A 14,731-nucleotide genomic window follows, 5' to 3' on the forward strand; every position below is an offset into this window, starting at 1 on the left:
CCCAAAAAAACTCAAGAAAATTTAATATAATAATATAAAAATATGTGGAATATTATTGGAAGTTATTCAAGCTCATCTCTTGGGAATTGAATAGTCATCAGAAACTGTTTTTATCAGTTTCTTTGGCTCTCTTCCTGCCTCATTCTCTTATTGCTCCAAAGACACCATTATAATTTCTCTCTGCTCAGTACTTTTTGCATTCCACCTGCCTCTGTGAACCTCTTAAGTTTCTGCTCCTCCATACCTTCAGTTTTCATGGCACTGTGGCCTTGACTATACAAGACTTAACAGCTCCAGTGTCCTATACTAACTGATTACATTTCTGTGTCCTTTCGTTCAAATTCTTGAAAGATATAATCAGCTTGGCAGAGTTTAGGTCCTATATCCATACAGGTCTAGACATCTGTGGCCAAAAGGTGAGGTCATTTAGTACAAATAAGGTCACTTGCTTTAGTTACAAAAATGATCACTTGTGCTTACTCCTTCAGCAGAGGCTGTGGAAGAGAACAAAAGATCGCAGCAGGGAGACAATAACAGAATCTCTTAACATATGACTCAAAATACATTTACTGAACTACCTGGTAGACGTGGCTGCCTAAATCTGAGTTTCTCTATATATCCTCAAAAAAGAAAACAAGAACAAATAAAAGTATACAAAAACTCTGTCTTCAGTATAACTAGAAGACAAAAATGCCAAACTTCAAGTTAGCTATAATAGGGGGAAAAAAGAAGAGAGAAAAGAAGACCACAGTGAACTACTAGAAACAAAAATTGAGCAAAAAAGCCAGGCACCCTGGGTGTGCCTGTAGTTCCAGCTACTCTGGAGGCTAAGCCAGAAGGATCGCTTGAGCCTAGAAGTTCTGGGCTGCGGTGCACTACGCCGTCCAGGTGTCTGCAGTAAGTTGGGCTTCAATATGGTGACCTGTGGGGGCCAAGGGATTACCAGGTTGCCTAAGGAGCAGTAAACTGACATAGGAGGGAAATGGAGCAGGTCAAAACTGCTGCACTGATCAATGGCAAGATCCTGTCTGCAAGTAGCCACTGCACTCTAGCCTGGGCAACATGAGACCTTGTCTTTGAAAAAAAAAAAAAAAAAGGAAAGAATGAAAGAGAGGGAGGGAGGGAAGAAGGGAAGGAGGGAGGAAGGAAGGGAGGGAGGGAGGGAGAGAGGGGGAGGGAGGGAAAATTGAGTAAAATAAAGAGAAAAGAAGGGAGCCACCAAAACTAAAATTAATCTAAAACCACTACCAGAAAGAAAAAGTCCACCTATTAAAAAACAGGAGGTGTGGGAAAGAAAAAGAGGAAAGTAGAATAAGCTCATTGATTACTAAATAGGCAAGAGGTAAAAGTTAAAAGATACAAAAAAAAAAAAAACTGACAAAGCAATGATTTTTTTAAAATTATAGTACAGACATATACAAGGATATTATTAAAGAAACAAAAGCATAGAAAGAACAGGTCCTGTACAGTCAGGTAGACCTGGGCTTAAAACTCTCCTCTACACATGATGAAATTCATTAATCTAATTCACCTTTAAACTGGATAGAAATATGTATCCCATAGATTTGTTGGGAAGATTAATAAGATCATTTGGAACAGTGTCCAGTCCAGCACTGGCATGAAGTATGTGTTTAATAAATGGTAGTTATGATTATATCTTAGTTCCTGGGTTCAATATCATTTCCACTCTGTAGCAGGTGAATAAGAATACATCATAAGCAATGAGAGATGGTAGGTGTGTTTGTGTCAGGATAGGAAGCAATGTTAGTGCACTGGGTAATTTTAATGATGCTATTGACAAATCTTGGTGCTCTCTGCCCAGCTTCTTCTATTTTATAGAGAAGTTTGTTGAAGCAACTGAGGTTATTTGTCTGGATTTGAGATAGAATGACATAAAATTGGTGCTTTTCAACAACCACCACTGGAAAAAAATTAAAAACTGACGAAGAAGATAGTAGAAGTTAAATAAGAAAATAGTCCCCTGTTTTCTAAGGGTGTTTTAAAAATATAAGTACAAAGGTAACCAATAAAACAAAAATATAAATCTTCCTAAATACCATACAAATTTCAAAAATAAAGGAGAAGAGAAAAATATCTGGTAGATAGGAAAAACATAAAATGTACCATAGCATACAATTACAGGTTGAGCATCCCTAATTCAAAATTTCAAAATCCAAATTATTCCAAACTTTGAAGCTTTTTAAGCACAGCCATGACATCATAAGTGGAAAATTCCACACCTAAGTATTTAACACAAACTGTTTCATGAATAAAATTATTTTAAATATTGTATAAAACTACTTTCATGCTATATGAATAAGACGTATATGAAACAAATAAATTTCATATTTACATTTGGGTGCTATCTCCAAGATATCTCATTATGTATATGTAAATATTCCAAAATCCAATAAATCTGAAATCTGAAAAACTTCTAGTCTCAAGCATTTTGGACAAGGGATATTCAACCTGTATAAAATAGTACAACAACTGAAATCAAACATATTAATCACATTAATAAATGTGAATGAGCCTCAACTATTAAAACAAAAAGATTTGCAATTTTGCTCCTAAAACAGGACTGAATGTATTATGCTGTATACTAGACACATAACTAAAACAAGGTGATTCTGAAAGACTAAATATCAAGAAATGGCCAAAGATATTATAGGCAAATGAAAACAATAAGAAAACAAGTAGTAATCCTGATCAAAATTGTAGAATTTAAGCTCACGCACTAAATGTACATAGAAGGATACCTTTCTTTAGAGAGAGAGAGATAGGGTCTCACTCTGTTGCCCAGGCTAAAGTGCAATGGGAAGTGGCATGATCATGGCTCACTGCAGCCTAGAACTCCTGGGCTCAGACAATCCTGCAGTCTCAGCCTCAGCAGAACTACAGAGTCATGCTGTCATGCCTAGTTAAAATATTTTTTAATTTTTTGTAGAGGCATAGTCTCACTATGTTGCCTAGGATGGTCTCAAACTTCTGGCTTCCAGTGATCCTCCTGTCTCAGCCTACGAGAAGGATATTTCTTAATGTTGAGAGCCACAAATCAAAATGAAGATATGGCAGTTAAGAAATATCCCAAATGAAACAGTAATCACTTGTATAAGGCGAAACTACAAGGTAATTTAAGGAAATACAGGTAGAAATACATTAGCAATAAGAGATTATAAGACATCTTAGTACATTAAGGAGGCCAAATCACATAGAAAAGGCTCAATAAACTTGATAAAGTAAATTTTATGGATATATACATATATCAAACATTGTACCCTCATAATAGGCAATACAACTTCTCAAGAGTACATGGAACATTCACAAATACTGATCATATATTTGGTTACAATGAAACATTAGTAAATTCCATAAAGTAGAAATAATACAAACAACACTCAATGCAACAGAACTAGAAATTATTAACAAGAAAAATGACAAAACGTCCTCCTACCTGCAAATTTCTTAAGTGTCTTTTAAACAACTCTTGGGTGAAAGGGGAAATAAAGTGAAAGAATCTAAAAATAACATTAAAAGCTCTACTCATTAAAAATATATGGGATACATTTAAAGCAGTCAGAAAACTCCATAGTTCTAAACACTTTAGCAGTAAAAATGAAAAAATGATAATAAATTCTCATCTCCATACGCTAGAAAATAAACAAAAAGAATGACACAAAAAAGATAAGAACAGAAAGTAATGATATGGGGAGCAGAAAACAGCAGACCTAAGTTAATAAATTCAAAGCCTGGGTTTTTAGGAAAAAAGTTAACAAAATTCTATGTGTGGATCAAATTCACACATAACAAGGTCTTTAAACTGTTAAAATAAAAACTTCATTCTAGTTAAATTTAAAGGGGTTTAACTGAGCAATGAACAATTCATGAATTGGACAGCCCCAAAATCACAGTAGATTCAGAGAGACTCCAGCTCCTGATGGAGCTGAAAACCATGGCCTGAGAACTATGCGAAGAATGCACAAGCTTCAGTGGCCAATTCGATCAGCTGAAACAAAGGGTATCAGAACTGAAGATGAAATGACGCAAGAAGAGAAGTTTGGAGAAAAAGGAGTGAAAAGAAACAAAGAAAGTCTCCAAGAAATATGGGACTATGTGAAAAGACCAAATCTACGTCTGATTGGTGTACCTGAAAGTGATGGGGAGAATGAAACTAAGTTGGAAAACGCTCTGCAGGATATTATCCAGGAGAACTTCCCTAACCTAGCAAGGCAGGCCAACATTCAAATTCAGGAAATACAGAGAACACCACAATGATACTCCTCAAGAAGAGCAACTCCAAGACACATAATTGTCATATTCACCAAAGTTGAAATGAAGAAAATACGTTAAGGGCAGCCAGAGAGAAAGGTCGGGTTACCGACAAAGGGAAGCCCATCAGACTAACAGCAGATCTCTCGGCAGAAACTCTACAAGCCAGAAGAGGGGGGGCCAATATTCAACATTCTTAAATAAAAGAATTTTCAGCCAAGAATTTCATATCCAGCCAACCTAAGTTTCATAAGTGAAGGAGAAATAAAATCCTTTACAGACAAGCAAATGCTGAGAGATTTTGTCACCACCAGGCCTGCCCTACAAGAGCTCTGGGAGGAAGCACAAAACATGGAAAGGAACAACCAGTACCAGCCACTGCAAAAACATGCCAAATTGTAAAGACCATCAATGCTAGGAAGAAACTGCATCAACTAACAAGCAAAATAACCAGCTAACATCATAATGACAGGATCAAATTCACACATAACAATATTAACCTTAATTGTAACTGGGCTAACTGCCCCAATTAAAAGACACAGACTGGCAAACTGGATAAAGAGTTAAGACCCATCAGTTTGCTGTACTCAGGAGACCCATCTCACATGCAGAGACACACATAGGCTCAAAATAAAGGGATGGAGAAAGATCTACCAAGCAAATGGAAAACAAAAAATGGCAGGGGTTGCAATCCTAGTCTCTGATAAAACAGACTTTAAACCAACAAAGATCAAAACACACAAAGAAGGCCATTACATAATGGTAAAGGGATGGATCAATTCAACAAGAAGAGCTAACTATCCTAAATACATTTGCACCCAATACAGAGGCACCCAGATTCATAAAGCAAGTCCTTAGAGATCTACAAAGAGACTTAGACTTCCACAAAATAATAATGGGAGACTTTAACACCCCACTGTCAACATTAGACAGATAAATGAGACAGAAAATTAACAAGGATATTTAGGAATTGAACTCAACTCTGCACCAAGCCAACCTAATAGACATCTACAGAACTTTCCACCCCAAATCAACACAATATACATTCCTCTCAGCACCACATCGCACTTATTCCAAAATTGACCACACAGTTGGAAGTAAAGCACTCCTCTGCAAATCTAAAAGAACAGAAATTGGAAGGGCGCGGTGGCTCAAGCCTGTAATCCCAGCACTTTGGGAGGCCGAGACGGGCGGATCATGAGGTCAGGAGATTGAGACCATCCTGGCTAACACGGTGAAATCCCGTCTCTACTAAAAAATACAAAAAACTAGCGGGGCAAGGTGGCGGGCGCCTGTAGTCCCAGCTACTCGGGAGGCTGAGGCAGGAGAATGGCGTGAACCCAGGAGGCAGAGCTTGCAGTGAGCTGAGATCCAGCTACTGCACTCCAGCCTGGGCAACAGAGTCAGACTCTGTCTCAAAAAAAAAAAAAAAAAAAAAAGAACAGAAATTATAACAAACTGTCTCTCAGATCATAGTGCAATCAAACTAGAACTCAGGATTCTGATACTCAAAACCACACAACTACATGGAAACTGAACAACCTGCTCCTGAATGACTACTGGGTACATAACGAAATGAAGGCAGAAATAAAGATGCTCTTTCAAACCAATGAGAACAAAGACACAACATACCAGAATCTCTGGGACACATTTAAAGCAGTGTGTAGAGGGAAATTTATAGCACTAAATGACCACAAGAGAAAGCAGGAAAGATCTAAAATTGACACCCTAACATCACAATTAAAAGAACTAGAGAAGCAAGAGCAAACAAATTCAAAAGCTAGCAGAAGGCAAGAAATAACTAAGATCAGAGCAGAACTGAAGGAGATAGAGACACAAAAAACCCTTCAAAAAAACCAATGAATCTAGGAGCTGGTTTTTCAAAAAGATCAACAAAATTGATAGACTGCTAGCAAGACTAATAAAGAAGAAAAGGGAGAAGAATCAAATGGATGCAATAAAACATGATAAAGGGGATACCACCACCAATCCCACAGAAATGCAAACTACCATCAGAAAATACTATAAACACCTATATGCAAATAAACTAGAAAATCTAGAAGAAATGGATAAATTCCTGGACACATACACCCTCTCAAGACTAAACCAGGAAGAAGTTGAATCCCTGAATAGACCAATAACAGGATCTGAAATTGAGGCAATAATTAAAAGCCTACCAACCAAAAAAAATCCAGGACCAGACGGACTCACAGTCGAATTCTATCAGAGGTACAAAGAGGAGCTAGTACCATTACTTCTGAAACTATTCCATTCAATGGAAAAAGAGGGAATCCTCCCTAACTCATTTTATGAGGCCAGCATCATCCTGATACCAAAGCCTGGCAGATACACAAGAAAAAAAGAGAATTTTAGACCAATATCCTTGACGAACATTGATGCAAAAATCCTCAATGAAATACTGGCAAACGGAATCCAGTAGCACATCAAAAACTTATCCACGATGATCAAGTGGGCTTCATCCCTGGGATGCAAGGTTGGTTCAGCATACGCAAATCAATAAAGGTAATCCAGCATATAAACAAAACCAAAGACAAAAACCACATGATTATCTCCATAGATGCAGAAAAGGCCTTTGACAAAATTCAGCAGCCCTTCATGCTAAAAACTCTCAATAAATTAGGTATTGCTGGGACATATCTCAAAAAATAACAGCTATTTATGAGAAACCCACAGCCAATATCATTCTGAATGGGCAAAAACTGGAAGCATTCCCTTTGAAAACTGGCACAAGACAGGGATGCCCTCTCTCACCACTCCTATTCAACATAGTGTTGGAAGTTCTGGCCAGGGCAATCAGGCAGGAGAAAGAAATAAAGGGTATTCAATTAGGAAAAGAGGAAGTCAAATTGTCCCTGTTTGCAGATGACATGATTGTATATTTAGAAAACTCCATCATCTCAGCCCAAAATCTCCTTAAGCTGATAAGCAACTTTAGCAACGTCTCAGAATACAAAATCAATGTGCAAAAATCACAAGCATTCTTATACACCAATAACAGACAGCCAAATCATGAGTGAACTCCCATTCACAATTGCTTCAAAGAGAATAAAATACCTAGAAATCCAACTTACAAGGGATGTGAAGGACCTCTTCAAGGAGAACTACAACCCACTGCTCAAAGAAATAAAAGAGGACACAAACAAATGGAAGAACATTCCATGCTCATGGATAGGAAGAATCAATATCATGAAAATGGCCATATTGCCCAAGGTAATTTATAGATTCAATGCCATCCCATCAAGCTACCAATGACTTTCTTCACAGAATTGGAAAAAACTACCTTAAAGTTCATATGGAACCAAAAAAGAGCCCGCATTGCCCAGGCAATCCTAAGCAAGTAGAATAAAGCTGGAGGCATCACCCTACCTGACTTCAAACTATACTACAAGGCTACAGTAACCAAAATAGCATGGTACTGGTACCAAAACAGAGATATAGACCAATGGAACAGAACAGAGCCCTCAGAAATAATACCACACATCTACAACCATCTGATCTTTGACAAACATGACAAAAACAAGAAATGGGGAAAGGATTCCCCATTTAATAAATGGTACTGACAAAACTGGCTAGCCATATGTAGAAAGCTGAAACTGGATCCCTTCCTTACACGTTATACAAAGATTAATTCAAGATGGATTAAAGACTTAAATGTTAGACCTAAAACCATCAAAATCCTAGAAGAAAACCTAGGCAATACCATTCAGGATATAGGCATGGGCAAGAACTTCATGTCTAAAACACCAAAAGCAATGGCAACAAAAGCCAAAATTGACAAATGGGATCTAATTAAACTAAAGAGCTCCTGCACAGCAAAGGAAACTACCATCAGAGTGAACAGGCAACCTACAGAATGGGAGAAAATTTTTGCAATCTACTCATCTGACAAAGGGCTAATATCCAGAACCCACTAAGAACTCAAACAAATTTGCAAGAAAAAAACAACCCCATCAAAAAGTGGGTGAAGGATATGAACAGAACTTCTCAAAAGAAGACATTTATGCAGCCAACAGACAGATGAAAAAATGCTCATCATCACTGGCCGTCAGAGAAATGCAAATCAAAACAACAATGAAATACCATCTCACACAAGTTAGAATGGCAATCATTAAAAAGTCAGGAAAGAACAGGTGCTGGAGAGGATGTGGAGAAATAGGAACACTTTTACACTGTTGGTGGGACTGTAAACTAGTTCAACCACTGTGGAACACAGTGTGGCGATTCCTTAAGGATCTAGAATTAAAAATACCATTTGACCCAGCCATCGCATTACTGGGTATATCCCAAAGGATTATAAGTCATGCTGCTATAAAGACACATGCACATGTATGTTTACTGCAGCACTATTCACAATAGCAAAGACTTGGAACCAACTCAAATGTCGATCAATGATAGACTGGATTAAGAAAATGTGGCACATATACACCATGGAATACTATGCAGCCGTAAAAAAGGATGAGTTCATGTCCTTTGTAGGGACATGGATGCAGCTGGAAACCATCATTTTCAGCAAACTATCGCAAGGACAAAAAACCAAACACCACATGTTATCACTCATAGGTGGGAATTGAACAATGAGAACACATCGACACAAGAAGGGGAACATCACATACCAGGGCCTGTTGTGGGGTGGAGGGAAGGAAGAGGGATAGCACTAGGAGATATACCTAATGTAAATGACCAGTTAATGGGTGCAGCACACCAACATGGCACATGTATATATATGAAACAAACCTGCACATTGCGCACATGTACCCTAGAACTTAAAGTATAATTTTTTAAAAACATGCATTAAAATATCAGTGATAATCACATTTCCCTCTTTTATAACATAACAAATGTGATATTAGAGGGAAAAAAAAGAGAAATGTATACCAAAAAACTGGAAAACATTAACAGCCAGGGGGCAATCAATTGCATTCCACCAGACAGGATTTGCAATTCCTATGGAAAATAATGCATAATTTGCATTGCTAACAGTTTTATATGACCTACAGAGTTGTAAAATACCATGAATCCATGAATACAATGAAAGCCTCAGAACCCACATAGGAATCAGATAACTTGAAAGGTATACTAGACAACTTCTAGTTTTCCTTTGAAGATACCTGATAATCTTTTGGTCCATTTCGAAGTTTTTCACAATTTTCCCTAAAACTCAAACTGAGGAATATTCTGTAAAACAGCTGCTCATAAAACACATAGAAAGGCTGAGGAAGTGTTCCACAATAAAAAAGATTAGGCCGGGCGCGGCGGCTCATGCCTGTAATCCCAGCACTTTGGGAGGCCGAGGCGGGTGGATCACAGGGTCAGGAGATCAAGACCATCCTAGCTAACACAGTGAAACCCCATCTCCACGAAAACTACAAAAAAAAATTAGCCGGACGTGGTGGTGGGCGCCTGTAGTCCCAGCTCCTTGGGAGGCTGAGGCAGGAGAATGGCGTGAACCCAGGAAATGGAGCTTGCAGTGAGCCAAGATTGCGCCACTGCACTCCAGCCTGGGTGACAGAGCAAGACTCCATCTCAAAAAAAAAACAAACAAACAAAAAAAAAAATTAAAGAGGCAACAAGTATAGTATACATCCTAGATTGGGTCTTAGAACAGGAAAAAATATAGCAGTCCACCCTTATTTGTGGTTTTATTTTCTATGACTTCAGTTATCTGCTGTCAACCATGGTTTGAAAATATTAAATGGAAAAATACAGAAATAAACAATTCCTAAGTTTTAAATTGCACACCATTCTGAGTAGCATGATAAAATCTCACACTGTCCCATTCTGTCCTGCCCAGGACATGAGTCTTCCCTTTGTCCAGCATATCCACACTATATATGCTACGCACCCACTAGTCACTTGGTAGTCATCTCATTATCAGCTTGGCATCTGTATTGTCTCTATATTGCAGTGCTTGTGTTCAAGTAACCATAATTTTACTTAATAATGACTCCAAAGCCTATGAGTAGTGTTGTTGGTATACTGTTAAAATTGTTCTATTTTATTTTTAGTTATTATTGTTAATCTCTTGCTATGCCTAATTTATAAATTAAACTTTATCATAGGTATTTATATATAGAAAAAAAGCAAATAGTATATATAGGATTCAGTACTATCTGTGGTTTCAGGCATTCACTGAGGGGTCTTGGAATGTATCCACCCATGTATGCTGTATTTTGCTATAAAGGACATGAGTAGGATAACTGGTAACACATCACATCTGTCAATTAGATAATACTGTTCTATCAATGTTAATTTCCTAATTTTAATCATTATGCTCTGATTATATAAAAGAATATCCTTGTTTTTAGGAAATATGCATTCAAGTATTTAAGGTTAAAAGAGCATGTTAAATAAAATTTATGGAAGACCGTTATTTTGGGCTGAGTTCCACTAGGCCAAAATGGAGTCATTCATGCTAAAGTTCCCCATCACCAAACCAAAACTAAGTTGTTTATCTGATCTATAAAAAAGCAGGAGAGACATGGTAGCCAAATTCCTAAACAGGCCAGTTTTAGCCAGCATGGTAAGGAAGTCCCCTCTGTTTTAACCCTTACAAGAAAACGAACCTGAAGTAACCTGATGTTAACCAATCTGCTTTTTATTATGCTGTTTCACTTGTTCTTCTTCAAGCTATTTTGTAAAAACCAACTGTTCTGCCATGCCTAGCATAGCACCTATTTTTAGATGCTGCCCAATTCATGAATTGAAAATAATAATAAAAGCTAATTAGAGTATTTAAATTAGTTGAGATTTTGTCTTCTAACAGGCATCAGGTCCTCAACTTAATCTCAAACTGTTCAGGAAAAATATTATAAGGGGATAGGAGCAAGATAGCCAAGTAGAACCCTCTAGGGATCATCTTCCTGCAGAAATAACAAGTTGAACAACTAACTATCCACAGAAGAAAGCACCTTCATAAGAACCCAAAATCAGGTGAATTATCACAATATCTGGTTTTAAAATCATGTCAAGGAATTTGACACTGAAGACGGTCGGAAAGATAGTCTTGAATCATTGACACCACCCCTCTCTTACCCTCCAGCAATGGTGGTGGCCATGTAGCATGGAGAGAGAATCTGTGCACATGGAGGAGTACAGTGATTATGGGGCTTTGCTTTGGAATTCAGTGCTGTCCTGTATCAGTAGAAAGTGACACAGTGCAGAAATCAGCCAGTGCCCCTGGAAGGAGCATTTAGACCAGCCTTAGCTAGAGGGAACCATCCCAGCAGCCTGAAAGTAAGTTCTGGCTAGCCCAACCACCTGCTAAAGCACAACAGGTTCCTAAACAAATCTGAAAGTCACTCTAAGTCTTTGTAAGGCACTGAAAACCCTGACAACATTTCTACACATCCTGGGCCAGAGGGGAATCTACTGCCTTGAAGAGAAGGAACTAGTCCTGGGAGAATTCATTGCCTGGTGACTACAGAGCTGTCAGACCTTGAATGAACATCAGTGGTTGCCAGGTAGTATTTGTCATAGGACTTGGATGACCCTGTGCATTCCCAGTGTGATGGCCATGGGAAGAGACTTGTTCTGCTTGAGGAAAGAAGGAAGATTAAAGGGAACTTTCTCCTGAAGCATGGGTACCAGCCTGGTTACTGTGATACAGACCACCCAAGGACTCCTGGGGTCCACAATTCTAGGACTTGGCCCTGGATGGCATTTTTGGACCTGTGCTGGACCGGAGAGGAGCTCACTACCTTGAAGGGAGCATACCAGGCCCAGCAGCATGCACTACAAGCTGACAGAAGAGTTCTTGGGTAAACAGTGGTAGCCAGGCAGTAAACATCAGCAATAACCAGGCATTACTCACTACAGACAAGGGGGAGGTGGCCACAGGGAAATACTTCTGCTTGAGGAAAGAGGAGGGAAGAGTAGGAAGGACTTTGTCTTGCGGCTTGGGTGCCAGCTCAGCCACAGTGGAATAGAGCACCAAGTAGATTCCTAAGGTTCCTTACTCTATGCCCTGACTCCTAGACAGCATTTCTGGACCAATCCTGGGCTGAGGGGGAGCTCATCACCCTAAAGAGAAGGCCACAAGTCTGGCTGGGTTTGCCACCTGCTTGGGCCTTGAGGGAGCATCAGTGGTAACCATGACATGGTTTCTGCAGGCCTCAGGCAAGACCCAGTGCTGTGTGAACTTTGAGTCTGACCCAGTGTAGATCCAATGACAGTGGCCACAAGGGTACTTGTGTTTCCCATCCCCCAACTCCAAGAAACTCAGCATGGAGAAAGAAATTCTGTTTGGGGGAAAATTATGGTAAAGAATAACAGATTCTGCCTGGTAATCCAGGGAATTCTCCCAGATCTTACCCAACACCACCAAGGCAGTACCTCTACAAGAAGGCAAGAGACACAGTGTTACTGGGTGTGGGGTACCCCCTAATAAAGATATAGCTGCAGTGACCAAAGACTTAGATCATAACACTCAATTCCCTTCAAATACCTAGAAAGCCTACCCAAAAAGGATACAAATAAATCCAGACTGCAAAGACTACCATAAATACTTGAGTCTTCAATGTCCAGACATCAGTGAACATCCACAAGCATCAAGACCATCAAGGAAAATATGACATCACCAAATGAACTAAATGAGGCACCAGTGGCTATTCCCAGAGTGACAGAGACAAGTGACCTTTCACATAGAGAATTCAAAATAGCTATTTTGAGGAAGCTCAACAAAATTCAGGGTAACAGACCAGGTGCAGTGGCTCACGCCGGTAATCCCAGCACTTTGGGAGGCCAAGGTGGGCAGATCATGAGGTCAAGAGATCAAGACCATTCTGGCCAACATGGTGAAACCCCGTCTCTACTAAAAACACAAAAATTAGCTGGGTGTGGTAGTGCACACCTGTAGTCCCAGCTACTCAGGAGGCTGAGGCAGGACAATCGCTTGAACCCGGGAAGCAGAGGTTGCAGTGAGCTGAGATTGTACCACTGCACTCCAGCCTGGCGACAGAGTGAGACACCGTCTCAAAAAAAAAATTCAGGATAATACAGAGAAAAAATTCAGAATCCTATCAGATACTTTTAACAAAGAGATCAAAATAATTTAAAAGAATCAAACAAATTCTAGAGTGACACTCTCAATTGAAATACTGAAGAATGCATCAGAGTCACTCAATAGCAGAATTGATCAAGCAGAAGAAAGAATTGGTGAGCTTGAAGGCAGGGTATTTGAAAATACACAGTGAGAGGACATAAAAGAAAAAAGAATAAAAAAGAATATAGCATGCCGACAAGTTACAGAAAATAGCCTCTAAAGGGCAAGTCTAAGATTTATCGGCCTGAAAAACATAGACAGTGAGAGAGACTGGGGTAGGACGTTTATTCAAAGGAATAATAAAAGAGAACTTTCTAAACCTAGAGAAATATATCAATATTCAAGTATAAGAAGGTTATGGAACACCAAGCAGATTTAACCCAAATAAGACTACCTCCAGACATTTAATAATCAAACTCCCAAAGGTCAAGGATAAAGAAAGATCCTAAAAGCAGGAAGAGAAGAGAAACCAGTAATATGTAAAGGAGCTCCATTACATCTGTCAGCACACTTCTCAGTGGAGACCTTACAGGCTAGGAGAGAATGGCAAGACATACTTAAAAGTGCTGAAAGAAAAAAAAAATGTGTATCCTAGAATAGTATATCTAGCAAAAATATACTTCAAACATGAAAAAGAAACAGAGACTTTCTGAGACAGACAAAAACTGCTGTCACTGACAGCAGACATATCCTACAAGAAATGCTAAAGAAACTTCAAACTGAGAGAAAAGGATGTTAATAAGCAATAAGAAATCATCTGAAGAAATCAAAATCAAAATCAAAACCACAATGAGATACCCATCTCACACTAGTCAAAATGGCTATTACCAAAATGTGTCAAAAACTAAGAGATGCTGATGAGGCTGCAACGAAAAGGGGACATTTATAATCTGTTGATGGAAATATAAATTAGAAAGTGTCTGGAGTTTCTTCAAAGAACTTAAAACAGACCTACCATTTGACCCAGCAATCCCTTTACTGGGTATACATCCAAAGGAAAATAAATCATTCTACCAAAAAGACAAATGTACTCATGTGTTCACTGCTGTGCTATTCACAGTAAGAAAGACATGGAATCAAACCCAGGTGCCTATCAATGGTAGACTGGATTAAAAAAATGTAGCACATAAACACCCTGTAATACTACATAGCCATAAAAAAGAGTAATACCGAATTCTCTGCAGTAAAATGGATGCAGTGGGAAGCCATTATCCTAAGCAAATAAACACACGAACAGAAAACAAAATATTGCATGTTCTTACTTATAAGTAAGAGCTAAACACTGAGCACACATGGACATAAACATGGAAACAAAAGACACTCTAGACTACTAGAGGGAGGAGAGGAGGAACGGGGTACGGGTTGAAAAACTATCAGGTACTATGCTTATTACTTGAATGA

At 38.7% G+C, this 14,731-nt stretch overlaps 1 protein-coding gene across 10 annotated transcripts in view; it reads right to left on the minus strand.

Annotated features, from left to right (window-relative positions):
• Positions 1-14,731, minus strand: part of GALK2 (galactokinase 2) — a 244,345-nt gene that overhangs the window by 201,839 nt on the left and 27,775 nt on the right. The gene's annotated exons all lie outside the window — the stretch shown is intronic.

The sequence above is a fragment of the Papio anubis genome, chromosome 7 (genome assembly GCF_008728515.1).
Source record: "Papio anubis isolate 15944 chromosome 7, Panubis1.0, whole genome shotgun sequence".
Lineage (NCBI taxonomy): Eukaryota > Metazoa > Chordata > Mammalia > Primates > Cercopithecidae > Papio > Papio anubis.